This window comes from Puma concolor, unplaced genomic scaffold (genome assembly GCF_028749965.1).
Source record: "Puma concolor isolate L17-30 unplaced genomic scaffold, mPumCon1.1.hap2 unalloc_scaffold_45, whole genome shotgun sequence".
NCBI lineage: Eukaryota > Metazoa > Chordata > Mammalia > Carnivora > Felidae > Puma > Puma concolor.
In genome coordinates this window covers 136,581-162,775 of record NW_028240253.1, presented here as the reverse complement: position 1 = coordinate 162,775, position 26,195 = coordinate 136,581, and the positions used below count along the sequence as shown (strand labels likewise).

The window sequence follows — 26,195 nt, the reverse complement described above, 5'->3', positions numbered from 1 at the left end:
CCAGGCTCCTGGTTCACAGTCTCTGGGTCGTATTCTATGTGAATTACACGTTACTACGGACTCTGCTGTTTCCTTGTTTTGGAAGCCCCATAGGAGGTGGCTCACATCACTTGTTAAGCTATGGACGCAGTCACAGCCAAGTTCTGTGGTTCAGTCTGGAGGTGCCGATGTAGGCGCAGAAAATTGGCAAGAACGAAACCACCTTGTGGGAATGTGGATAGGGTGCATTAAACCTGTATGTGGTTGTGTTATGCCTAAAATCTCTTCTATTGCTTTTTAAAAAAAAAACCTATTACAAGCTTTTGTGCGTTATTAGAGAATTCAACTAACACAATTACTGTGGGGCCCTTGCTGGGCTTTGTGGATGCTGGAGTAGCAGGTAACTTGGTACATGTCCCTCGTGTTTGTGCCCCAGAAGAGCACAGTCACCCCTCAGTGTGTATTTAGGGTACTTGTAACGTTGCTGCCTCGAAATGTGCGCTCAGGTGAACACATTTTAAAAATAATTTTTTTAAAGTTTATTTGAGAGAGAGACAGAGAAGAAGGAGAGGAGAAGCAGAGAGAATCCCAAGCATTCTCTGCACTGTCAGCACAGAGCCCAATGCGGGGCTCAAAGCCATGAACCGTGAGACCGTGAGCTGAGCCTAAATCAAGAGTTGAGGGGCGACTGGGTGGCTCAGTCAGTTGAGCGCCCGACTTCAGCTCAGGTAATGATCCCGCGGTCCGTGAGTTCGATCCCCACGTCGGGCTCTGTGCTGACAGCTCGGAGCCTGAATCCAGCTTCGGATTCTGTGTCTCCCTCTCTCTCTGCTCCTCCCCAGCTCATGCTCTGTCTCTCTCTCTCTGTCAAAAATAAATAAACATTAAAAAAAATTAAAAAAAAAAAAAGAGTTGGATGCTTACTTGACTGAGCCCCCCAGGTGCCCCTCAGGTGAACATATATGTAATGAGAGCTTTCTCAGTGACTGGGAGTGAACCTGGTGACGACGTGTTTGCTGCTCTGGTGATTCTCGCCTCTGCCTCTCCAAGATGCTGTGAGTAGAGCAGCCATGTTCACATCCAGACGGTGTCATTTAAAAAATACAAGCAGGGGCGCCTGGGTGGCTTACTCGGTTAAGCGTCCCACTTCGGCTCAGGTCATGATCTCACGCTTTGTGAGCTCGAGCTCCGCATAGAGCTTTGTGCCGACAGCTCAGAGCCTGGAGCCTGCTTCAGATTCTGTGTTTGCCTCTCTTCCTGCCCCTCCCCCACTCACGCTCTCTCTCAAAAATAAATAAACGTTAAAAAATTAAAAAAAAAAAAACAAGCAAATCCACTGTAATCACAGATGCCTGGTAGGGAATGGCCAATCCTGCATCTGACATGAGCCGCACACTTACGGTTCCAAAGTGCCGGTGAGTGTTGGTAACAACGGAACGTGCTCCCACTGTGGTCCGAGTGACGTTAAATGCCCTCAGTGCCACCTAGAGATACTATGGTGTTACCTTTGTGTTCTCCAGCAGCCTTGGAGCCAGGGGCCACAAGATGTGACGAACCCTTTACAAACACCACTTTGTGCAGCATGGGCTCACCACGACCCAGGTCTAAATGATGCAGCAAAGTTGGCCTCTGCCTTCGCTCTTCCTGGGGATGTTGGTGAGACCAAAAGATGCGGACAACCCCCAGGTGCCACTTCAGGGCCTGGTCCCCAAAGGGAGAGTCCTGGTCAGGGGCCGGGCACCCAGAAAGCGGCCGGGGAGGGGGGACGACAGTGGCCACTCAGGGGCGGGGTGCTCACTTGGACTCAGATGTACAATGTGTCTGGACGTCCCTGGTGGGTACAGGGCAGCAACCGGCTCCTGGTGCCTGGGAGGCCAGAAAGGGTGTTTGAAATGAATGAACGTGGGTGATAATCCAGAGCACAAGGGGAGGGCGCCGTGGTGGCCGGGAGGCATGGCCCGACAAGGCAGAGAAGTCCGTGCCGCTTACGCACCAGGCTTTTTCCGATGGTCACCCTTGAGCCCGTCTGGCGGCCCAGCACCTCGTCCCCACGGACCACTGCCCCTGGGGAAACAAGATGTTCCTTGCTCGAAGGCTGAAACCATTCTGCCTCACGCACAGATGGCCCAGGGAGTTTGAGTCAGCGTGCAGACGTGGTTGGGAGTCTGGTTTTGCCATTTACCAGCGTGTGATGCAGGACACCCACTTCCCTCTTGGGGCCTCAGTTGCTACACCATGGGCAAACAGTGTATAAGGATGTCCCAGTCCAAGGACTGCTGTGACGCTCCCATGTGACCATTGACGCAAAGGACCTGCTACATAAGAAGGTGCTCACAGCGTCGGGCAGATGCTGCATCCAGACCATGAGGGTCCGGAGCCAGGTCCCCGCGTCCCTCAACGATCCTGTCCCTGGGGCCCCTGTGACTTGTGCACCAGGGGAACAAGTGGCAGGTTCTGTCAGTTCTGAGACCTGATATTTTCACGGCATGCTCGTGCTGCAATAGCGAATACCCCAGACTGGGCGGCTTAGACCGTAGGTACTCGTTTCTCAGGGTCTGGAGGCTGGGAGTCTGAGATCCAGGCAGGGCTGAGGCTGGTTCCTGCAGAGCCCCTTCTCCTGGGTGTGTAGATATCATCTTTATCCCGGTCCTCTTGTGGTTGTCCCTCTGCGTATGTCTGTCTCCTCATGTTCTAGGACTCTAGTCCTTTGGGTTCAGGGCCGATCCTAATGACCTCATTTTGATTTAATTACCTCTTTCAAGACCCTATATCCAAATACATCCGCATTCTGAGGTGCTGGGGGTGGGGGTAGGACTTGAACATCTGGATTTTGAGGGACATCATTTAGCCTGTAACATCCTGCCTAGAAACATGTGTTCTGGTCCCTCCTTCCATCAAGTCCCATGGGTGTGATGCAGTGGCCAAGGGAAACACCGCACGGGCAGTGGTTTGATCCCAGCTGGGGAACCTGTCTTTGAACTCTTTGCAGCATAGGAGTCAGCCCCCTGCTGGGGCGAGTAGTTTGAGGTGTCAGTCTGTGTCATCTGACCACTGGAATGCCCAGGTGACCCGCCCCAGGAAGTGCTCCCTGTTGGGAAACCTGGGAGTCAACAGCCTCAGTTGAGGGTGTCGGGGGCTCTCAGGAGCAGGTGCCTCTTCCAAAGGACACCCCAGCAAGTATCGAGAAACCTTTGGGTGGAGTTACAGGTGGACAAGTGTCATGGTGTCATTTGTGTTCCAGAAAGATCCCCTCGGGGGTAGATGTGAGCTGCACCGAGGAGCAGGGAACCTCGTCTGGGCCCCATGCAGGAGTCGGGCCCAAGACTGGGGCTTGGGGCAGGGCTGTGCTGCATGTGGGAATTCGTGTCGGGACTGGAGACAGACTTGGGGCGTAGAGCTGCAGATGTTACTGGGACACAAGGAGAGTGGGGAGACTAGGATGGCCCCGTATATTTGGGCTCAGCAACTAGCGTGTAGAGCGCATCCGAGATCAGTCCTGGGAGCTGGCCGTTTGTCTGAAGTCGAGACTGTGATTCTTGGTTGGATAGATGTATCCATCTGGGGGCGGGGGGCGGGGGGGGGGGGTGGGTGGGTGGAGAAAGGTCATGTCGGAGGCGCCAGGGCGATGACATTCTGGTGGGGGCAGGCGGGTCAGGAGCAGACCCTGTGTGGCTGACTGTAGGCCTGATGGAAGCAGCTGTGAGGCACAGACGCGAACAGCTGTCCGTTGCTGCAGCTTTATGATCTAGCCAGAAAGCCCAGGTCCCCGAGCACAGCCCCCCTGTCGTCTGGTCGGGGTGGGCGAGCAGTCTATTGTCAACGCGTTTGCCATCAGGGACTGATTAGCTGCAGCGGGAGGTCTGCGCAGTGTGCAATCCCCACACCGGCTGCGGGCGCCATGGTTACGGCATCGGACCCCGTGACTGCTTCCGAGAAGGCCCGCTGCTCACTGCGGCTAACAGGAGGGGCTCCGGGGGCCCCAGCTGAGCCCGGCCCCCTGTCCACCCTCCGCCAGGCCAGTTCTTTGCACACGGCCTGCTTCCGTGTCCCCCAAAGTAACCAGCACGTTCGCCCCTCTTTCCCAGGTGCAGCGAGGCCTCTGGCAAGGGTTGGGGAGAATCCTAGACTTCAGACACAGGACTGCTGGGTGTCAGTGTCCTGTCCTACCCCCAACCCCCCCCCCCCGCGAGGACCCCTGTGGGACAGACGAGTCAGGGCTGTTTTCGGGGTGCTGCGTGGAGGTCCTTAGGGGGAACACTTAGGGCCCCCTTTCCAGAAAGATGGCAGAAGGGGGGACTGTTGTGAGTGCGTGATGTGAGAGAGAAATGTTGGCGCCACCCACACAAAGGGTGGGCTTTCAAGCACAGACTCCCCCTCCCCGGGGGGTGTGCGGGAGCTGGGAGCCCCGAGCTGGAGCAGGACTGTCCCCGGGCGGCTGTAGCACCGACCCGCGCCGGGGCCTCCCCGTCACGTCCGCTCTGCATGCGGCCTCTCCGGGGTGCACACTGGCTTCCTGTCGCTCGGCGCTCCGCGGTCTTCCATCGCCAGCCTGGGCACCTGCCACTCCATCCCTCTGCGTCACTTCCTGTCCTGTTGCTAGGCGCTCCGCGGTCTTCCATCGCCAGCCGGGGCACCTGTCACTCCATTCCTCTGCGTCACTTCCCGTCCTATCGCTCGGCGCTCCGCGGTCTTCCGTCACCAGCTTCGGCACCAGTCGTCCATCTTCGCTCGCTCTCGTCACTGCGTCACTTCCCGTCCTGTCCCTCGGCGCTCTGCAGCCTTCCATCACTAGCTTCGCCACCTGGCACTCCATTCCTCTGCGTCACTTCCTGTCCTGTTGCTAGGCGCTCCGCGGTCTTCCATCAGCAGCCTGGGCACCTGTCACTCCATTGCTCTGCGTCACTTCCTGTCCTGTCGCTATCGGCACCTGTCGCTCCGTCCCTCTGCGTCACTTCCGTCCTATCGATCGGCGATCTTCCATCACCAGCTTCGGCACCTGTCGTGCATCTCCGTCTGCTCCCGTGTCTCCGTTCGTTGCGCTGCGTCACTTCCTGTCCGTCTCCCTTCAAGTTGCCCGATCTCGTCCGGCGGCCCTTTGGCGCCCTCCGTCTGGGCTTGGACCGCTCAGCGCCATGTATCCCCGCCCACCACCGCCCGTCACCACTCGGGCCCCTCCGTCCGCGGTTCGTGTGTGTGTGTGTGTGTGTGTGTGTGTGTGTCTCTCTCTCTCTCTGTCTCTCCTTGGTCCCTGGCGCCTCCCTCTGGCCCTTCGTCCAGGCTCGGCTCCCTCCGTGCGCACTTCGGGTGGCCTTGGCCCTTGTTCTCCGTGAGTGCGCTGTCCTGCCGGCTCTCCTTCCTGGGCACGCGGGTGTTGGCGCGGGTGTGCACGGACTCCCGCACATGCGTGGCACGCGGCCACCCCGCCTTCCTGCCCCCTGTGCGTGCACGCAGGCAGTGGGGCAGGAGTGGGTCGGGGCTCGCGGCACCGTCCCTGAAGCAGGGCCGGCCAGCCTGCGCAGTCGCACGGAGCACCGTGTCCCGCGTCACTTCTTGACCCAGGGCCCCCTTGGAAAGGCCTTTCCCACTACGATGGTGTAAACCCTGATGCCCTCCACTTCTTGGACAACTGCTATTGTCCTTCCTTGTACACCTGCAGTCCTGCCGCAGAGCGTGTACGCGTGATATACGCGGTTGTACATCCGCGGCTCTGATGGGGCGTGTGTACACACGATATACGGGGTTGTACATCTGCGGTCCCGCACGAGCGTGTGTACATGCGAGATACCCTGCTAACCTGTGGTTGTACACTTGCGGTCCCGCCAGAGCGCGTGTACACGTGACCTATGCGGCTGTCCATCTACGGTCCTGCCGGAGCGCGTGCACATGGGAGATACCCGGTTGTACATCCACAGTCCTGGTGGAACGCGTGTAACGTGAGACCCACCACTAACCTGTGGCTGTAGATCCGTGGTTTGGCCGGAGCTCGTGTACGAGGCTCACCTGTGGTTGTACATCCGCGGTCCTGCTGGAGTGTGAGAGGCCGGCTATGCAGCTCACCTCCCTAATTTTCTCTCTAGCATTCTTAGATCTCTCTTCCTATTTGCAATATTATCTCATTTTTATGCTAAAACCATGTTTTTAGCTCTGTCTGCTGTATTTTCCTTCTTCTGTGAATCTGTGGATACCATGCCGAGGCACGTGGTTTCTCATACTTGTGAGCTGTCGGTCCTGATCCATCTGACAAGTCCTAGGTTAACTGGTGATGATTTCTTAGCGGCACATGAACCCTGCAATGCGTGGTGGTGTCCTGGATGCAGTGAGGTGCTCTTCACTGTGGTTGTAAATTTGCTTTACTGCCTGCGAGGCCTCGTCACCTCTCACTGCCCATTTTTTGTTCCTGCCATTCCTTTGGGTGTTTCCTAGGTATTGTTCATTTTTCTCTGAAATTACGATCAAATTATTGCATTCTGAAAATAAGTCTGACTGGGGTTTTTATTAACATTGCGTTAGTCTAATTAAGAAGTGACATTTATATGAAATCTTACCATGAAAAACACTGTCTTCACAAGGATACAATGTGTGTATGTGTGTTCCTTCAGAGGGTGTTAAGGAAACTGTCCTTTCTACTTGTTCTGTACGTATTTACTGGATGTCTACTATGGGGCAGGCCCTGTCCTCGCACTGGGGATACAGGATAAACCTAGCAGACAAGATATCTGCACTCAGATCTTTGCCTACCTTCACAGCATAAAGCCACTGTTCTCCTGTTGTCTGCTGGCTGGTTTTACCTTTCACGTTTATTTAAGTTGATTTACTTATTCAGAGACAGAGAAAACGAGTGGGGAAGGGGCAGAGAGAAAGGGAGACCGAGAATCCCAAGGAGGTTCCACGCTGTCGGTGCAGACCCCGACGTGGGGCTCGATCCCACAAACCATGAGATCGTGACTGCAGCCAAAACCAGGAGTTGGTCGCTCAATTGACTGAACCACCCAGGCAGCCCTACCTTTCGCATTTAGATCCACAAATCACATTTTTATTAATCATTTTACTCCATGTAGATGGTCAGTTGATTAAACACCACTTGCTGAAAAAGCTACTTTTCCTCAGTGCTCAACAGTGGTTAACACTGTAATAAATCAAGTGCTCATATATGTTTGGTTCTAGACCTATTTCAACAGTAGATCAGCTTTACTTTCCCTCAGACTCGATCAGGAGTTGGCGAGAAGGAAGGGAGCCAAGAATGACTCCACAGTTTGATCCTGAGAAACGAGTGGCAGGTGTCCATAGGGAGGAAGGCACTGGCAGGAACAGATTGGAGGCTTAAGCTAGACTTGGGGGGCTTGAGGCATCTCTCAGACACCAAGGTGAAGAGGTCGGGTAGGCAGGTGCATATAACACAATCAAATTCTATCTCTGAGAACCATTACCTTTACGAAATCTCTATGTAATGTTTCGCTTTGCGTTCTTTTGTTGAATAACCACATCACTGTTTCTTTTCATGCCACTGATAATAGTTGGCAATTTAATCCATTTTAAGTGTCTAATTTTGTGGCATTAATTACGTTCGTAGTGTTTTACATCCTTCACCATTATTTCCAAAACTTTTTCACCGCCCCCAGCAAAACTGTCCTTATTAAGCAGTTACTCTCAAGTCCTCCCTCCCCAACCCCTGGCCACCTCTGATGTCCTTTCTGTCTCCATGAAGTAGCTTTTCCTAGATATTTCATATAAATTGAATCGTATAATCCATTTCGTGTCTGGCTTCTCTCACTGAGTATGTTTTTCAGGTTTATCCATGTATGTATCTCACACCTTCATCATTCTTTAGGGCTGAATAATTGTCCACTGCATGTACATAGCACAACTTGTTTATCCATTCACGTACTGTGAACACTGGGTGAATCACAATGCTCTGAAGGTTCACATACAAGTATCTACTTGAGTTCCTGTTTGCAATCCTTGTGGGTACATCCCCAGGAATGTAACTGCAAGGTCATGTGGAAAATCTAACTTTTTGAGGAAAACCCAAACTGTTTTCCACACTGCCAGCATCATCTTACCTTGTTACTAGGAATGTATATGGTTTCAGTTTCTCCATATTCCAATACAGGTTTATTCTCTCCAAACTCCTTTTATATTTTTGTTGACATTTTTAAAACTATAGTCCTTTTGTCACTGTTTTCCTTTGACTGATGACCAATGATAAGCATCTTTATGTGCTTATTGGCCCTTTGTATAGATCTTCTTTGAAGAAATGTCTATTGGTGTTTTGCCCAGTTTCATATTGAATTGTCTTTTGGGGCACGTGGGTGGCTCAGTCGGTTAAGCATCCAACTGAGGTCATGATCTCACGGTTCATGAGTTCAAGCCCCGTGTCAGGCTCTCTGCTGTCAGTGAGGACTCCACTTCAGATCCTGTGTCCCCCTCTCTCTGCCCCTCCCCCGCTTGGGTACGTGTGCTCTCTAAAATATTAATAACATAGGGGCGCCTGGGTAGTTCAGTTGGTTAAGCGTCTGACTTCGGCTCAGGTCATGATCTCGTGGTTCGTGACTTTGGGCCCGCGTCAGGCTCTGAGCTGACAGCTCAGAGCCTGGAGCCTGCTTCAGATTCTGTGTCCCGCTCTCTCTCTGCCCCTCCCCTGCGTGTGCTCTCTCTTTCTCTCTGAAAAGTAAATAAGCATTAAAAAAAATTCTTTTTGTTGTTGTATTGTAGGCGTTTTTATATATTCTGGACATGTTCCGTATCTGCCTTATCAGATTATGTCCAAATATTTCTCCCTGTTTTTTCTTTTTGAGATTAAAAAAAATTTTTTTAATTTTTTATTTTTTCAGTTTATTTTTGAGAGAGAGGGAGGGAGGGAAAGCAGGGGAGGGGCAGAGAGAATCCTGCACTGTCAGCACAGAACCCTGTGTGGGGCTTGAACTTACAAACCGAGAGATCATGACCTGAGCCAAAAATCAAGACTGAGCTTAACCAACTGAGCCACCCTAGGGCCCCAAGATTTTCTTAAGTAATCTCTACACCCAACATGGGGCTCGAACTCACAACCCTGAGATCGAGTCCTACGCTCCACCAACTGAGCCAGCCATGTGCTGCTTTGTATTGCTTAAATCTCCTGACCCTGTCCTTTGTAGCAAAGTGTTTAATTTTAGTAAGTTGAATCTATTTTTCCTTTCGCTGCCTCTGCGTTTGGTGCCATATTTAAGAAAGCTGCCCAATTCAAGGTCATGAAGGTCTTTCCTATGCTTTCTTCTCACGGTTTTGTAGTTGTGGCTCCGAAATGTAGGCCTTTGATCCATTTTGAGTAAATATTTGTATGGTGTAAATTGTCAGAACCAAGTGGCCATAACTCGAGGTTTTTTTTTTCTGGGCTGTCAATTCTCTATTTTAAAAAAGAACTTGGGGACACCTGGGGGGGCTCAGTTGGTTGAGCCTCTGACTTCGGCTCAGGTCATGATCTCACGGTTTGTGGGTTCAAGCCCCACGTCAGGCTCTGTGCTGACAGCTCAGAGCCTGGATCCTGCTTTGGATTCTGTGTCTCCCTCTCTGTCTGCTCCTCCCTCGCTCATACTCTGTCTCTCTCTGTCTCTCACTCAAGAATAACATAAAAAAATAATAAAAAAGAACTTGGTTGAACCATAATCTACATACAATATACATAATTTAAGTGTCCAGTTTTGATATCTGACCAATTTTTTTTAAAGCTTAAGATTTTTATTTTGAGAGAGACACAGAGCAGGTGGGGAGAGACCGAGAGAGTGGGAGAGAGAGATTCCCAAGCAGGCCCCGTGCTGCCAGCACAGAACCTGAGGTGGGGCTCAAACTCCCGAACCTGTGAGATCATGACCTGAGCTGCAACCAAGAGTCAGCTGCTCAGCCGACTGAGCCCCCCAGGCACCCCGATATCTGAGAAATATAACTACAATGAAAATACAGAATACTTCTGTCACCACAGTCTTCTCCCCTCCACCCCCCCTCCCCCCACCGACCCTGACCTTCCCAATTATCCCCAGCATCACCGGGCAAACAGTGATCTGTTTTCTGTCACTGAAGGTTAGATTTATCTTATCCAGAGTTTCATACATGTTGAATTATATGTATTCTTTTCTGTCTGGCTTTTGCACAACATATCAATTTTGATATTCGTGGATATTATGTATGTCAGAAGTCCATTTTTAATAGATGTGTAATATTACACTGTAGAGATATATTAGTTGATGTTTGTGTTTTTTTTTCCAAGTTTGGCTATTATGAATACAACTGCTGTAAACATTTACGTACACATGCGTGTGCACATATATTTCATTTGTTTTGGCAACCCTAAAAGTAGGATTGCGAGTTCACTTCCTTTTTTAACTTTCATTTTTTTATGAGAGAGAGAGGGCACGCGTGCGTCTGTGCATGCACGAGCAGGGGAGGGGCAGAGCCAGAATCCCAGGTAGGCCCTGTGCTGTCCGCGTAGAGCCCGACGCGGGGCTCGATCTCACAAATCACGAATCAGGACCCGAATCGAAACAAAGAGTCAGACACTTAACCAACTGGGCCATCTGGGCGCCCCCTGTATTTTAACTTTTAAAAGAAACTGATGAAAGTAGTTTTGCAAAGTGTGAGCACCGCTCCCGTGAGCAGCGTAGGAGAGTCCCCACTGCTCCAAAGCCTCGCCATGTGGCACGTCTGTCTTTTTCACTGTAGTCATTCACGTGGGTGTTTAGGGATCTTGTGGTTTTAATTTAGATTTCTCCGGCGACTAATAAGTTGAGCATTTCTGTGTACTTACTGGGCAACCGTGTATTTTTTGGGAAGTGTCTTCCCATCATCTTGGGGACTTGTTTGTGTTATTGTGGCAACAGTTCTGTGTATATTCTGTATTAAGTTGTGAAGTATGCGTCTCCACTGCGTGCACATCCGGACACACACAGGGCATGTTTTATCCCATGTTTCTCCTACATGTTTGATTCTATGATTATGTACGTGACCCGTTTGGAATTTATGTCGTGCACCGTGTGAAGCAAGGATCAACGTTATTTTTTTGGCCATATGGATGTCCACTTTCCCCATCACTTTCTCTTGAAAGGACCATGTTTTCCCACATCGGACTGTCCTGGAACCTTCGTCAAACAGGAGTTGATCCTGTAAGTGTGGGTCAGTCCCAGATTCTCTGTCCGTCTCCACTGATCTGTGTAGGGCACTCGAGTGGCTCTGCCCCGTGTCCACAAAGGGCAGGCTGAAACGGAGTCGGAGACCAGTCTTGGCATAATGCGTGGCGGTCCTTCTAGAAGGTGACCCACCTACTCCAGACAGGTAGCCCAGTGCGGAGCTCTGACATCGTTCCCCCTGTCTGTTTCGCAGAAGGCTCGCTGTCCTGGGGAGGCTGATGAGTCCGTGTGTCCTCCGCCTCCCTAGGACGGGACCTCCCACAGAGCGCCCACCCCTTCGCTGCAGTGCTGTCTCTAGTAAGGGACGGGCTTGAAACCTGCTGTCCAAATGGTGCCTTAGTTGCTGGTCAGAGTCCACTTGGTGAGGCTGAGTGCAAGTGCATTAGAACAGACGGTGAGTTTGGGGCGCCTGGGTGGCTCAGTTGGTTAGGCGACCGACTTCGGCTCAGGTCATGATCTCCCAGTTTGTGAGTTCGAGCTCCGCGTGGGGCTCTGTGCTGACAGTTCGGAGCCTGGAGCCTGCTTCGGATTCTGTGTCTCCCTCTCTCCCTGCCCCTCTCCGGCTCATGCTCTGTGTCTCTCAATGATAAATAAATGTTAAAACAAAACAAAACAAAAAACAGACAGTGCAGACCGGCACGTGTGGTGTGGGCTCCCTCTCTGTGCTCCAATGTCTCCGTCTCCCTCAGCCTCGGACGCCCCAGGAGGGGGCGTCCTGCTGCTGTACCTGACCCTGCACACGGAGCTGCCCCCCCCCCCGACACTGCCCTGCACTGGCTGTGTTCCCAGCCGAGCAGGAAAGCTCTAGTAGCCGCCACCGTGATGCCTCAAGTGCATATGGTGAACGTTTTCTTTTTGTAATTTTTTGGGTAAAGAGCATCTGAATCCAGCTTTAACTCATGGTCTAGAACTAGCAATAAGGAGACGAAGTTAATGTGAACTCGTGAGGCCTCTGAGCTGGCCCAGTGCAGTGCTGTGGAGACGCAGACCGGAAACGGTGCGTCCATGTCTAGGTGGTGAGTGCCCACGTGGTGCCATGGGAGTCTGTCCCGTCCGTGGCCTGAAGCCGTGTCCCCTACAGTGTTCCCAGGTTTTCACTCTGGGCGTGTGGCCTGGGCGCCATCCCTGCTAAACACCCTACAGGCCCAAGCGTCCTGCTAGTCGTACACGAGAGGGACACAGCCTCCAGCGTCGGCACAGCCAGTCCCACCTTGCAGGGTGACCTACTGCTCACGACTGTTCCAGACTCTTCCAGTGCGAGAGGCACGTGCACCAGCAGAGCTCGGCTCCCCAGGGAGCACATTCAGGATGGGGACTCGGGGCTCTCCCACAGCAGTTCTCCAGAAGGGGCCTTCCCGTTGGGGGAGAGTGTGTGTGGCGCTGGGGAGGGGACAAGGAACTCTGGCCTGGCTTTAGGAATCCAAACTCGGGGCCTGGGGGGCTCAGTCGGCAGGCGTCTGACTCTGGATGTCAACTCAGGTCATGATCTCCTAGTCTGTGGGTTCGAGTCCCGTGACGGAGTCTAAGGTGACAGCACAGAGCCTGCTTGGTTCTCTGCCACCCTGAACCCATGTGTCTCTCTCTCTTCCAAAACAAAACAAACATTTAGAAGAAATAACAAACTCTGCAATTAATTAACCTGTGTCCTGCTCTGTGCCACAGCGTCCCCTGAGAAGGTGGGTGTCTGCAGCCCACAGTCAACAGACCACGCAGGGGTGGGAGAGTAAGCAGGCGCTTCCCTTACCTCCTGTGAATCCCTGCTGCGTCTGCGCGGTCCTGGACACTGAGGGCGGCGGTCACGGTATCTGTGCCTCAGCCAGTGGACGGGGTATGTTCTAGGAGGGGATAAGGTGGGACCCCCCCCCCACCCAGGGTCTCCTGAGCACAGGGAACGCGGGACCCGGGACCCTGGTTAGTGGCAGGACGTGAGAAAAGGGTAAAGTGGTTGCTACACGGTCATCGTGTGACTGGCGGGAGAAGAAACAGTTGACGTGGGGGTGAGTGCTGGGGACAGGGCCGTGATCCTCACCTGCCGTTCACCTGTGGGACACCTGGCCCAACCTATCCTCCCAGGATTTTCTAGCATCCTCGTCAGCTTCCTGGAACCCTTGCTGTACAGACCACAGTACAACAAAGGGGGCCAGACGTCAAGCTGGGTGCACGCTCGTGTACTTTGCTGCTTCAGCCAAGAGTGCAGTCTTTTCTGGCCTGTAGCTGCCCCCCCGGGAGCAGGAAGCCCCGGACGTGACCCGAACGAGGCAGGTGGACGGGCGGCCGGTCTCTGCAGGGGCAGCTGAGCACGTGCTTCTGAGCAGCCCCCCAAAGCCTGCCTGCCTTGCTGTGCTGGGACCCTGTGTGCCCTCCCGACCCCCAGGCTCGGGCAGCTGCAATCCAGCCTTGTCTCTGTGGTCTGCAAGGTTCTCCGGGCACCCGGGTGCCACGAGGGGCTTGGCCGTGGCCTCAGGGACACTTCCCTGCGCAGCATGGGGGGCATGTATCAGGGTACAGTAACACCGTACTTTCCATCCTGTGGGCGTTGGGCTTCACAACAGCCGCTCCATCCTCGGTGTCCCGCCGTCCTCGGTGTCCCGCCGTCCTCGGTGTCCCGCCGTCCTCGGTGTCCCGCCGTCCTCGGTGTCCCGCCGTCCTCGGTGTCCCGCCGTCCTCGGTGTCCTGCGTGTCTGGGCCTGTGAGTGTGGAGCAGTAGACAGGTCAGCAGGGTTGGCAGTGCAGCCAGAAGACAGGAGGGTCTGGACACTGGCAATCTCCAGTTGAGGGGGAGAGGACGGGGGCCAGGGGCCTGGGAATGATGCTGCACCTTGACGGTACAGCCACCGTGAAAGAGAATGTGCTGTCTCCCTCATCCACGCTTCTGTCCCGTGTCCTGGCCACGGAACTGGACTTTGATCTCACCTGACCTGTTCCTAGCTGCCCCTGCGGGGGGCGGGTGTGTGTGTCACGTGGACCTGGCCCCTCAGCCCCTCCTCGCAATCCCGACCTGTCTTCTGCACCTCCCCCAACACACGACCCCAATCTGTCTCCTCCCCCCTCTCACTATACCACCCTTGGTTGGTCAACTGTCCCCATTCTCAGATATAGGGACGGGGCTCAGACAACAACCAGCTCCAGACACCAGCAGCCGGAGGCAGTGTAGACCCTGTATCCAGGCTCCCGGCCTGTTGCCGCAAGCCAGTGCAGAAATGAGCTGGGGTGCGAGCAGCCGGGCCTCCCTGGGCCCTGTGACCCTGCAAACGCAGGAGAGCTGAGCATTCCCACCTGAGAACAAATGCACCGGCCCGGTGGCCAGCACGTACCCGGCCCGGTCCTGCCAGGGCACAGGTCCGAGGTCCAGGCGCACCAGGCGGGAGGAGGTGCCCCCCACGTGCACCTGCCTACCGCAGCCCCCTGCAGACACTCCTTTTCGGTCCCTTGACCTACCACCTTCCGATGCTTGTCCACTGGGCCCTTGTCACCTGTAGCGTCACTTCTGCTCAGGTGCCCGTCCCTGCGGTCCACCCGCCCCGCACAGGCTGCTTACCAGCAGCCCTTACGATGCCTCGCGTCGCAGGTGTCCTAAGAAACCAACCAACCCTCCCTTGCCCAGGAGCCCTTGAGTGCTGCTGGCCTCTGTACTGGGGACTTGCCTGCTAGGCCAGCTTTCTCTGTGATGCTCCAGGGACACGGTGCCGGTACCTCACGAGCTCCTACGGCCTCCAGTGCCATGTCTGCGTCCAGAATAGCACCCCTACCTCGGTCTGCCTTTCAGTGGAGGGTCCCTGCTCCCCGGGGAGCCACCCAGGTGCGCCTGGGTGTCCGATTAGGGTCTCTGAACAAGAGCCCTCTTCTCTTTGACCCCGTGCGTTTGGTACCCCTGCGGCCCTGGGAAGTCAGCCCGCCGTGCTGGCCGCTCCTTCAGAGTCTCTGCCCGCAGGCCTCCCACAGCCCAAGTGACCGTTTCTGGTCACGGGCAGTCCATGCTGTTCCCTCCAACTTTTGCAGGTACTTCCCTCTTTCTGGAATATTCTCCCGTCTGTGCCTCTCCCACTTCATCAAACTCCCGAATAGCAGTCTGAGCTCTGCTTTCCCAGGGGCCTTTGCACGCAGTTGTTACTTTACCGTTGTCACTGTGCGTCACAACCCCAACGTGTCCCCGGTCACCCCCTGCTACACCCACTGGCTCTCTCTTCCTTCTAAGGGGACAGGCTGCCTTTCCGGTTACTTCCAAGGAGGCGTCTTGCTCCTCAGCTGCTTTGCAGGACAGGCTGCTGGAGAACGTCCTGCGAGTGGGGAGGAGGACTCAGGGCCCCCCGAGCAGGCTGCCGGGGATGTCGACAGTCGGAACTGCGCACTCCTCACAGGGCTGGCCTGGCCCAGGCGACTCCGCTCCTCACAGGGCCCCGTGTGCCACACAGAAAGGGGACGCAGCCCCTGCACGGTGCCTGGGCCAGCTTACTAACGGGGCTCTTGCACACTGGCCCAGAGCGGAAATTCCCATCAACACCGTCAAGAAGAGGGCGGCGGGTCTAAGGGATCCTACTGGCCCAGCACGCTGCCCTGGAAACAGGGACGCCGAGAGTCCCACCCAGACTGTTCCAATCCCTGCTGCCTGTACTGAAGCCGACGGGAGAGGTGGCATCCCCGACCGACCGCTGCTCCTCTGATTAGACCCGGTCGCTGGGTCCATGCCTGCCCGGCACGCGCTCAGCCTGTGTCACTCGTGGGGAGCGGGAGGGGTCTGGTTGGACCAGGACGGTGGTCAGAGGGCAGGGGAAGGGTGTGCCCCGAGGTGTCACTGCCCGGGGACCTGGAACAGGGCTGTCTTCACCTGCAGAGGCTGAATCCTCACGGTGGGGGGTGAGAGGCTAACATCAGGCCTGGGAGCCCCACCTGATGTCCGCTGGGTATAGGGGGCACCGTCAGAGCTCCCTCCTGGCCACGACACAACAGGTCTGTGAATGAGGCCGAGGGGAAGTCTGCCAGCCAGATGAGAAGCTGAACTGGTGCCGCCAGGAGCCCTCCGGGTCCGCAGGGTCAAGAGAACAAGGTCAAAATGGCAGGAGGTATGAGCCGTGGGGCCTGAGTCTTTATCGACCTTCAGGCACAACCTGGCTGTGAGTTCTTGGGGCAAGTGACCTGGGAACGGAGGATTCATCTGCGCATTGTGCGATGTGACCCTCAGAACGGTGCTGGGCGGTGGGCAGGAAGCCCCCGGCCCCAGATCTATGCACACGTGCGTGTGCGTGTGTAGACAGGCCTGATGCATCTACATAACATGCAGTTGATTAAACCCTAACCCCCCTCCCCACACCTCCCACCTGTCCTGACAGCAGGGACCTCCGCGGCTGTTTCCAACAAGGCAATACACGTCAGCTGCTGTGCACACAGACCATGCGCCCCGCGCCCCTCTGCACACGGGCGGACCGTGCGCCCCCGCGCCCCTCCACAGACGGAGAAGGCGCCCGTGTTAGGAGGGCGTGGATGTGTCCTTTCACACTGGAAGGGACAAGAAATGGGTCGAGCTCAAAGACGTCTGTGTGACACGCGGCTCCCACCTTGAGCCTGGTGTTTCCAGGAGCCGCAGGCCTCGGGGACTTGCTGGGGACAGCCTCCATTCCAAATGGGAGTCCGGATCCGGTGTCCTGCAGGTTCCCCCATCCTGCACCCCTGCCGTTTCCAGGTGGCCTGGACACCTGCCTCCCATCCTGGACTGCACGGCTGCTTCTGTGGGTGGGACCCAGTGGTGCGTGGGGACCGCGAGGATGGGAGCCTGCATTGTAGGGTTAGCACCGGGGCAGGATTTAAGTCTAAGGTGGGAGCTTAGGGTTCGGGTTCGGCCCTGCGTAAACTCCAGGTCTGGGTTTGTGGTTAAGGCAGGTCTCAGGTCAGGGGCCAGGGATTTATAAAGCTCATGAGGCTGACAATGTTGCATGGGTTGCAACTTCTGTGGATCTTCGGCTGTTCAGGGTGAGGATAGGAGTTATGAGTGAGGGCTAGGGCCATGGGAAAATAATGGAGGTCAGCGTCGAAGTCAGAACCACGGTCAGAGCTCGGTGTCCCTGAGATGCTAGGGCTGGCATGGCTTGCGCCCCCTGGGACACGTCTCTTCCCAAACGTTGTAAAAGACCCACGAAGGAGGGTCTCACGTGGACATAACCTTGTGTTGCAGGGCTACCCTGAACGGGATCAGGTGCCATCTGCAGTCCCATCGAGGACACACTGTGACCTACCTGCGGATCTTCTCCTCTGGATGGAGCACCGACCCACAGGAGAGACCAGGGCCTGGTGGCACTACCCACCCCTCCCAGCACCTCTCCTGGCATCGGACCGTGGACACTGGGCTGCTATACCCACTATGTGGTCGCCGAGACTAGGTGGGTCACCGTGGGGTCCCTAAAGTCACCCCAAAGGATCCCTTCACTCTGCCCCTCCTAAGTCTCTGGCTAGAACATCTCTGTCCCATGACTCTGCCCTTCTCTCCTCCTCTGACCTCACTCTCCCCACGCCGGAGCCCCTGTTTTAGTGATGGCACCACCGAGTCTGGGGGCAGTAACCTGCCCACGGGATGTCCGAAATGCTCTCCCTGGACTGCTATTTCTAGGAGCCCAGGGCACACGAACCTGTAAACCCCAGGGTGGGAGAGGGCTGGGGGAGGCGAGGCACCATGGTCACCTGCTCTGCTCACTCACAAAAGTGCAGTTTTGTTCCCTCAGTGAAGCTCCACTCTGGGGTTTCTTGGGGGGGGGGTGGTGGTGCTATAATCCTGCCTCAGACACCGAGGACACCACTGCTCTGTATTCTCAGCTTCTCCCGCTTGGTACCCATTAGTCTGGGGCCCATCGAGCCAGACACGGTTGTCACAGGGGGTGGGCTGCAGGCTGAGGGCAGCTGAGAGGTGAGGCTCCCAAGAAGAAACTAGGACAACAATGTCCGCAGGGACTAGGACAACAGGGACCATGTGAGGATGACCCATCACCCACACAAACACACACTTGTACCAGAGAATCGACAAGAATTTTTGCAGCTAGTGCTAGAATGACCAAATATACTCCTTGGGGCCACACTGTGGCAATGTGTCAGAGGGCACATCCGGGAAAAGCCTGAGTCCCACCCTGCGGGGTGGGAGTGGGGCATGCCTACCGATCAGGACCGCATCTTGGGGGGGGGGCATGCCTACCAATCGGGACCGCATCTTGGGGGGGGGCATGCCTACCGATCGGGACCGCATCTTGGGGGGGGGCATGCCTACCGATCAGGACCGCATCTTTCGGGGGCAGGGGGCATGCCTACCGATCGGGACCGCATCTTGGGGGGGGGCAGGCCTACCGATCGGGACCGCATCTTGGGGGGGGGCAGGCCTACCGATCGGGACCGCATCGTGGGGGGGGGCATGCCTACCGATCAGGACCGCATCTTTCGGGGGCAGGGGGCATGCCTACCGATCGGGACCGCATCTTGGGGGGGGGCATGCCTACCGATCAGGACCGCATCTTTCGGGGGCAGGGGGCATGCCTACCGATCGGGACCGCATCTTGGGGGGGGGCATGCCTACCAATCGGGACCGCATCTTGGGGGGGGCAGGCCTACCAATCAGGACTGCATCTTGGGGGGCATGCCTACCAATCGGGACTGCATCTTGGGGGGGGGCAGGCCTACCAATCAGGACTGCATCTTGGGGGGGGCATGCCTACCGATCAGGACCGCATCTTCCCGGGGGGGGATGGGGTGGGGGGGCATGTCTACATATCAGGACTGCATCTTTGGGGCTGCCTCCAGGGCCACTGGGGTGCCAGCTGTCACAGCCGCTCCTTCCCCTTCCTTGCAGAGCGCAAGTCCCTGGGGCCAGCCCCACACACACCACGTAGTCACCCGACTGAGTGGGGCAGAAAGGCTGTGCGGGCTTCTGGGGAGGATGAGGGTGCCGGCAGCCCCTTCACGGCCAGGTGGTGCTGCTGCTGGTGTGTAAACCCCGACCTGGGGGTTCCCCCTTTTGCACCGCAAGGGCCTGACTTCAGCACTGATGGCTGCGCACACGGCCAGCCACGAGCCGAGCCGGGACAGACGCAGGCGCCGCTCCACAAGGGGGCTCCTCTGTTTAGAGCGCTCGGGGGATTTTCATGACGGACCGTTTGGGCTGTGTGGTCTCGCTCCTGCCGCACTTCAAATCCCTGTGTGTTTCACACGTTTATTCTTGAAGTACAGTTGAATGCTTTGCTGGGCCAGCCAGGTGCCCCAGTAAGTGTATTTCAAGTAGAGGCGGATGCTCTGTGGACTGAGCCCACCAGGCACCCCAGATTCCTGGATGTAAAGAGTGAAACTCTACGCCTGCACCCCTGCGGCCGATAAAAGCAGAATCCCAGGCAGGTGAAGCCGCTGTCTCCAGCTGTGTGGCCCCAGGTGTGCCGTGTAACCGACGTTTCCTACAAGTGATAAACTTTTCTCCCCCCTTCAATATTTCCTGAGGGCTGTTTCTGAAAGGCGTGTTGGGATCACGAAGCAGTACAAGGGCTGGTCCAGCCACAACACTGGTGGTTACAAATCTCTGAAAGTCTCATCAAAATACTTCCACTCTCGGGGCGCCTGCCTGGCTCAGTCGGTTAAGCGTCCGACTCCGGCTCAGGTCACGATCTCACCGTTGGTCAGTGTGAATCCCCAGTCGGGCTTCTGCTAACAGCGTGGAGCCCACTTTGGATCCTCTGTCTCCCTGTCTTTCTGCCCCTCCCCTGGTCGCGCACTCTCCCTCAAAAGTAAATGAACATTAAAATAAATACTTCCCCCTTTTAAGACTTCTGAGAACACGGAAAACGCCTGAAAAAGCTTATATTTTATCACTTTTTTCCTCGCAAATTCTTAAGGCGTCCTCATCATTTAACAAGACCGTGAAATAACCTAGACGTCTTACGTCTATGAAATCGCTTCAAAGAACAGATCACACTACTTTTAAAAATTCGGCTTGAGAGGCTGGCAAGTAGAATTTCATGCCTAAATCTTCAGGAACTTGACTCGGACTTCTACTTACGTCCGCTTTATTTGGAGAAACCTAGAGGAAAACACTGAATGTGTGGAGCGGGTATTTGCCCTGTTTTGCCGTGCGCACGCCCTGCCTGCCCTGACGGCTGGCACAACCGGGAACAGGACTCAAAGCACTACTGGTGGCTCAGTACCTCACACGGGTCTCCCCTTCCTGCGGGGAATGTGGGTACCCTGCTCGGTTAGGGAGACGGTGACAGGCCCTCTAAAGAGGACGGGGTTGGGGGGCTGCAAGAGGGAGCCATCACTCTCCGTGCTCATTGAAGCAGGAGCACTCAATCAGGGACCCCAGATGCAAGTCTCAACAGGAAGACTCCTCCCTCACAGGTCCCAGCAGGGGAAAGGACACCTGCACCTACCAGGAGGAACCCCCACCCCTGCAAGTCAACCAGGCAGAAAGCGTCATCTCAAGTCCTGATTCTGTCCAAAGTTTCTTCCAGAACAACCCCTGCCAACTTACTGCTTCTCCACACAGCAGAACCCTTGTTTGTTGGGCTTGTCCACAGTTTTGCTTCCTTGTCCCAAGTCACAGTTCTCTTACTCTCAGATAAACCCTTTTTCGCTGGTAAAATAACTTATTTTAAAGGTTAACGTTAGCGTATTAAAGCAGGGGTTTTTGTTTTGGGTTAAAAACTGTTATAAAAGGATTATAAAACTGTAAAAGGATTCCTATAGTTCAGATACGTCCTGTCTTACACGAAAATGTTTAACTAGAATATTCGTTTGAATGCGAACTGCCAAGAAGTGAACGCCACCCCGTCCCATGCAGGCGTACTTTGCACAAGGTTCTGCTTGAAATCAGCTAGACGGCTGGTGACGCCTAAGAATGTATGCAATGGGGTCAAAGTGGGCATCTCTGGTCCTTCCAAAGGGTGCGCAGAGAGTCACAGGTGGTCCCGTTCAGCATCCTGACACCTGTGGGCACCGCTCTGCCAGGCATTCGTCACCTGGTGGGGCCAGGCTTCCTACTTGTCACGCCTGGGGACCCAGTCTGGCTGTTTGGTTAGGCTTGGAACTCTAGGCTTCTGACATGAGAGAGAGCGCAGGGCATGGGGGGGGGTTACGCTCAGACGTTATAGCGAGCACGAGGTGGGGGGGGTTACGCTCAGACGTTATAGCGAGCACGAGGTGGGGGGGTTACGCTCAGACATTAGAGTGAGCGCTGCGGAGTTACTCTCAGATGTTAGAGTGAGCACCGGGTTGGGGGGGGTTACTCTCAGATGTTAGAGCGAGCACCGGGTTCGGGGGGGGTTACTCTCAGATGTTAGAGCGAGCACCGGGTTCAGGGGGGGGTTACTCTCAGATGTTAGAGCGAGCACCGGGTTCGGGGGGGGTTACTCAGATGTTAGAGCGAGCACCGGGTTCGGGGGGGGTTACTCTCAGATGTTAGAGCGAGCACCGGGTTCGGGGGGGGTTACTCTCAGATGTTAGAGCGAGCACCGGGTTCGGGGGGGGGGTTACTCTCAGATGTTACAGCGAGCTCCGGGGAGTTACTCTCAGACATTACAGCGAGTGCAGGGCTGGGGGGATGTTACTCTCAGACGTTAGCGCTCGTTAGCACAAGCGAGCGCCGGGTGGTGGTGGGGTTACCCTCAGATGTTAGAGCGAGCGCTGGGGGAGTTACTCTCAGACATTAGAGCGAGCGCCAGGGAGTTACTCTCAGATGTTAGAGCACCGGGTTGGGGGGGGGGTTACTCTCAGATGTTAGAGTGAGCGCCGGGGGAGTTACTCTCAGACGTTAGAGCGAGCGCTGGGGGAGTTACTCTCAGACATTAGAGCGAGCGCCAGGGAGTTACTCTCAGATGTTAGAGCACCGGGTTGGGTGGGGGGTTACTCTCAGATGTTAGAGTGAGCGCTGGGGGAGTTACTCTCAGACGTTAGAGCGAGCGCTGGGGGAGTTACTCTCAGATGTTAGAGTGAGCGCTGGGTTGGGGGGGGCGGTTACTCTCAGAGGTTAGACTGAGCGCCTGTGGAGTTACTCTCAGACATTAGAGCGAGCGCCGGGGAGTTACTCTCAGACATTAGAGCGAGCGCCGGGGAGTTACTCTCAGACATTAGAGCGAGCGCCGGGGAGTTACTCTCAGATGTTAGAGCACCGGGTTGGGGGGGGAGTTACTCTCAGATGTTAGAGCACTGGGTTTGGGGGGGGGGGAGTTACTCTCAGATGTTAGAGCACCGGGTTGGGGGGGGTTACTCTCAGATGTTAGAGCGAGCGCCGGGGGAGTTACTCTCAGATGTTAGAGCACTGGGTTTGGGGGGGGGGTTACTCTCAGATGTTACAGCGAGCGCCGGGGAGTTACTCTCAGATGTTAGAGCACCGGGTAGGGGGAGGTTACTCTCAGATGTTGGAGTGAGCGCGGGGGGGGGGGGGGGGGTTACTCTCAGACATTAGAGTGAGAGCCGGGGAGTTACTCTCAGATGTTAGAGAGAGCACCGGGTTGGGGTGGGTTACTCTCAGATGTTAGAGCGAGCGCCGGGGAGTTACTCTCAGATGTTAGAGTGAGCACTGGGCTGGGGGGCGGTTACTCTCAGATGTTAGAGTGAACGCCAGGCTGGGGGGGGGGCGGTTACAGACGTTACAGGAAGCGCTGGGCTGGGGGGGGTTACTCTCAGATGTTAGAGCGAGCGCCGGGGGAGTTACTCTCAGACATTAGAGTGAGCGCCGGGAGTTACTCTCAGATGTTAGAGTGAGCACAGGGCTGGGGGGCGGTTACTCTCAGATGTTAGAGTGAGCGCCAGGCTGGGGGGGGGGGGCGGTTACAGATGTTACAGCGAGCGCCAGGCTGGAGGGGGGGGTTACTCTCAGATGTTACAGCGAGCGCCGAGGGAGTTACTCTCAGACATTAGAGCGAGCGCCGGGGAGTTACTCTCAGATGTTAGAGCGAGCACCGGGCTGGGGGGGGGGCGGTTACAGACGTTACAGCGAGCACCGGGCTGGGGGGGGGTTTACTCTCAGATGTTAGAGCGCCGGGTTGGGGGGGGGGGATCTGGGGGACAGCTTAAGCCCATGCAACTTTGACCCGCCTGTTTCGACAGTTACGCAGGACAGACTGTTAAGGGTCTGCTGAAACCCAAAGAGAGAAGTGGGGTGCACCCCGCGCAGCAAACCCGCTGTCCTCCCCAAAAAGGAAACAAGCACACGGGCCAGTGACTGCGGCACAGCCTGCTCCCACTGCCACTCTGTGGAAAGTGCTTTGCGCAACCAGACAAGGCAGCTGAGGAACGAAGGCACGTCAGTGTCAAAACAAAGGCCATTCCCCCCAGGATACCTGCAGCCAGCAAGAAACAAACAACAAACGAACTGACCTTCCTGTGAGCCGAGACTGCGCCACGCGCTGCCACGCTGGCAGGTGTCGCTGCCACGCTGGCAGGTGTCGCCCGCGGGTGTCAGGCGCCATAAGGCCTGAGCCCCGGACCCTGCGCCAGGGTCCCGAATGACGGCCCGGCCCACGGCCCGTGTCCCCAGTCGTGCCCGTGAACCCGCAACCCTGGCGTGGCCCGCACCTTCCCTGGGCCGGGCCTGATTCAGGTCGGGAATAGGGCATCTGAGCTTCGAGTCCCTAACGACACCTCTGGGGAGTTCAACGTGCCCTGTGGGGCCCTGGCTCCAGGGACCCGCCCACCGCCCGCGTCCTGGACCCGCATCGTGCTGCCCAGCGTCCCAGTAGACTCTGGGAAGGAGACCCCAGTCTCCCACACCACCCCAGACCCTCCATTCCAGCCCATCCCCGCCTAAGGCCCCACCGGCCCTCCCACGGCGCCCCCACAGCCGGTTCGAGCCCCGACCCCAGCTAAAGACCCCGGCTACCCACCCCCCCCCACCTTCACTCCTCCCAACTGAGGATCCTGGGCCTCCCTCTGTCCCTCCCGCGGCGCCCCGGATTGTCCATTCCTGCCCCGCCCCTATTTAAGGACCGCCGGCCGCCAGCTCCCCCGCCCCTCCCCCTGCTCACTGGTCCCTCCTAGCTGGTGCCCCACCCCCACCACAACCCCGGGCGTCTCCCCAGCCAACCCAGTTCTTGGCCTGCCCCCAGTCGCCCCCTTCCCGATCTCCCCTGGAGGTTGCACTAAAGTCCTGGTCCTACCTACCGCCGCTCTCGGCGCGGCCCGCTCGCTCCCATTGCGTCCCGCCGCTCCGCTGGGTCCTCAGCCTCGGCTCCCCGACGGGGTCTACGCGCCAAGTGGCCCTCGAGCCCTCCCTCGGGCCTTCGGATTCTTCCGTCGGTTTTCGGCCACCATCGCTCGACATCGGCTCAGCTTCGGCTCTTTCCGCTCAGTCTCCGCCCTTTCCATCCTCCCTCGTCGCTGCCCGCCGCCACTCGGCTGTCCTCGTCGATGATCGGCACCGCGCACGGCCTCGGCCCTATTCCCCATCCCGCGCTCTTTCGGTCGCGCGCCCATTCTTGGTCTTGACCCAGGGACGCCCCTCTCTTTCAGTGTGGGGGATCTGCGCAGGCGCTCTGCGGTTTCTCCCATCTGGGGTGAATTCTCACATTCTCGGAAGATGCTGTCTCAGGAAACTACACCATCATGGCCTCAAGCGAGGGATCAGGGCAGAGGGGTAGGGGTGATACCACGAACAGCAAGGGTCAGATAGGGAAGGGGTTGGGTTTAGGCTATAAGCTTTAGGCTTAGGTTTTAGGTGCACGTTTTGGGTTGGGTTAGGATTCAAATCGTTTTAGGTTGGGGTTTGGAGTTATGGGGTACGGGGTAGAGGTTAGGGTTTGGATGAGGATTAGGCTTCCAGGTTACAGTTCTGGGTTGAGGGTTAGCGTTAGGATTAGGACTAGGAATAGGGCCTGGGCACCGTCGACCCCAATCCGCCTGAAGTGATAGGATTTTCCATAGCGCTGATATCAGGGCTCAGTGAAGAGTGTGTTAGGGTTAGCATCTGTTTTTTTTTTTTTTTTTTATTTAAAAAAAAATTTTTTTTAATGTTTATTTTTGAGACAGAGCATGAACGGGGGGAGGGTCAGAGTGAGAGGGAGACACAGAATCCGAAGCAGGCTCCAGGCTCCGAGGTGTCAGCACAGAGCCTGATGCGGGGCTCGAACTCACGGACCGTGATATCATGACCCGAGCTGAAGTCAGACACTCAACCGACTGAGCCACCCAGGCACCCCAGGGTTAGCGTTCTGATTCAGGGTCTGACCGAGTTGTGAGCCTGCCTTATGTCGGGCTCGGGATCCCCTCCTTTAGCTCCACACAGGCACTGAATATGTTTTCCAAAATTTCAAGATCCTTGCTTAAGAATCCCGCACTGGTCATGGGCCCCAAATCTATTCTTTGCTTTGTACAGACAGGTGGGGCTTCTTGGAGCCAGTGTCCCGCTACGGTATGGTTAGGCCTATGGAGGGTCAGCGTTACAGATAGGCTAGGGTTAGGCGTTAGGGTTAAGTCGTTGGAGGCTCCAGTCCCTAAACCCACAGCAGTGCAGTTGTCTCTCCCAAGGGCTGAGTGGATTGCAGAAATGAGGGTGCTGGTAACGATTAGTCTTTGGTTTCCAAAACCAGACCACTGTATGGGCCACACTTCGGATAGGCCTCAGCAATCCTCTCGTGCAGCTGCAGTCCTGCTTTGGAAGTGACATGGTGATGTTCCACTTTCCATGCGGAGTATTTCTGTACCGATTCTCGAACCCGTGTGCGTGCTGTTGTCAGATTTTGGAATTAGGTCCCCATGGGGAGAGAGCCTTAGTTAGCGTTAGAGTTCGGTCCAGGGACGTCACCAGGGCTGAAGTGATAACCAGTATTGTGAATTCCATGGAGGGCTGAAGTGAGAGCACATGTGCGGCTGTGGGACTGGTGTAAACTTAGTGAGACAGAGAGGGTTAGGTGTAGGGTGAGGGTTATGTCTAGGTTTAGGTCTGAGGAGGCTCGCCAGGGCCGTTGCGACTCCAATGTCGTGATCTCCCTCGAGGGCTGAATTGAGAGCCCATGAAAGGGTGTAGGCCAAGTGTCGGGTTAGAGTTAGAGATAGGGTTAGGTGTAGGTTGAGAATTAGGGTTAGGGTTATGGGTAGGGTTAGGGTTAG

At 55.9% G+C, this 26,195-nt stretch overlaps 1 long non-coding RNA gene across 1 annotated transcript; it reads right to left on the bottom strand.

The window, feature by feature from the left end:
- Positions 1-283: 283 nt before the first annotated feature.
- LOC147571205 (uncharacterized) lies at positions 284-24,561 on the bottom strand. The gene is made up of 2 exons (XR_015247624.1): positions 24,248-24,561; positions 284-13,822 (listed from the first exon to the last, which is right to left on the bottom strand). It is a non-coding gene; the product is annotated as an uncharacterized LOC147571205 (long non-coding RNA).
- Positions 24,562-26,195: the final 1,634 nt, after the last annotated feature.